A 1,885-nucleotide genomic window follows, 5' to 3' on the forward strand; every position below is an offset into this window, starting at 1 on the left:
TGAATGGGGGTTTTCCTTTCCCTTGAAACAGCACTTTCAGGAGCAGCAGAAGGGAGGGGCTAGAGGCCTGGAGTAAGAGTCTAATTCAGCGATAGGATGATGACTAGGTTCTTGCAATAAGTGCTTTCCAGCCGGGCCCAGGTGGGGAGGGAGGGCCTTGCAAATTAATGAGTTAGGCCCGATTAATCTCTCTGCATTAGCAAATCCGCGGGGAAAGCCAAACGAGGTTGGACAGATGTGTGAGTGTGGGCACACAGTGGGCGCTCCACTGGGCCTGTTGGGGCCCTGACAATGGGCACCACCCCAGCCTGGCCTCCAGCACAGGATGGGATGGGCCTGCTGGCCACAGCTGAGTTCCCTGGCTGTACTCACCCATGGGAATGGCCATGGAGAGTCTCCTTGTCCACTGTGTGAGCTGGCCAAGGTGCAGGGAAAGGATGCGGAGCTGACCCGGCTGAGAGAGGCTGCAGGCTCCTGAGAGGGCCCAGGCCTTGCTCCCTATTCAGACATGCCCCAACCCCTGGCAAGGGTAGCACCTGGACCAGGCCAGGATGCCAGGCTGGGTGGGGGCCTGGCCTGACTCTCTGCCTGGTCCTTGGGCCCAATCATCTCTGATTCCGAGGCTTCCTGCATCAGGGTGGTCTAGAGATGGTTGTCAGCAGATGGAGATTGGGGCCTTGGCCAAGGATGAGTCCTCTCTGAGGCTGGGGTGCCAGGGTCTGAAACTTAAGCCAACTCCCCAGGCGATTCCTCATGCACAGCTATGAGCAGATACACACGGTCCCAGAGGCTGCATTCCTGGGTGCCCCTTCCTCCAGGAAGCCTTCACAGATTGGCCCAGTTCACCCTCTCTCCTGACTCCAACTAACATTCCCAGGAGCACCCAGATGTCATCAGACAGACAAATCCCATCCCTACCTCACCTTTCTAGGTTGCCAGATGAGGGAAGGCTGACCTCCGCTTCCCAGGGATGTTGAGGTGGTTAGAGGAGACTTTGGAGGGACCTGGAGCACAGCTGGCCTCTGCCACCAAGAAAAGGTCATGGGGCAGAAACCTGCCCTGCGACAGCGCCAAGCAGGAATGGACAGAGAGCTACCAGAGACACCAGGGCTCGTCCTCTCCCTGTGAGGGGGGTTCCCTGGCTCTGAACCTCATGTGATCAAGTGTTTACTGTGAGTCAGGGGAGTGGTCCAGGACAGGCAAGGGGGGAGGTTTGCCCTCCTCGCCCCCTGTACCCAGTGAGCCATCCCAGGGCCTGCTCCCCGGCTCCTAGATCTTAGGGCAGATCTCCACCTTAGAGAATTTTCTGGATCCTGGCACAGAGCTGACTGGGGGAAGGGAAAGAGGCCACAAACTGGAGCAGGCTCTGGGTCTGCGGGGAGTCCGAGGGAAGGCCATGCAGTGGGCGGGTCATGGTCCAGGAGGACTCCCAGAAGGCAGCCCCCTTGAAGGGCAGACTGGGGAGTACCAGTTTGCAGGGGCACAGGCCAGCTTTGGGACACACTACGCCTGAGGCCAGGGGAGGCCAGGGTGCAGACCCAGACCTCCCAGTAGGAACCCTGGAGCTGACTGCATCACCTTGGGATGTGGCACAACCCCTCTGTCCATCCATTTCCTCATGGGGACACAGAGATAACAAAAGAACCCACCTCATAGGGATGCTGTGGGAGCCACGTCCACCTGTCTTAGTGGCTTGGGCCAGCATCTAGGGAGCCCGTGGACAGGGTAAGGGAGCAACCGTCGCTGTTGAGGTTGGCAGTTGCCCGGGACCAGGCATTTTGAAAGGTCTGTAGGCACCAGCCAGAGTGGACAGATCGCTCCGGGTGGGGAACCTTGGAGGCCTCAGATCATTTGGCCAGAGTCGGGGGGAAGGGGGTTTGGGCGG

This window comes from Bison bison, unplaced genomic scaffold (genome assembly GCF_000754665.1).
Source record: "Bison bison bison isolate TAMUID 2011002044 unplaced genomic scaffold, Bison_UMD1.0 scf7180017864063, whole genome shotgun sequence".
NCBI lineage: Eukaryota > Metazoa > Chordata > Mammalia > Artiodactyla > Bovidae > Bison > Bison bison.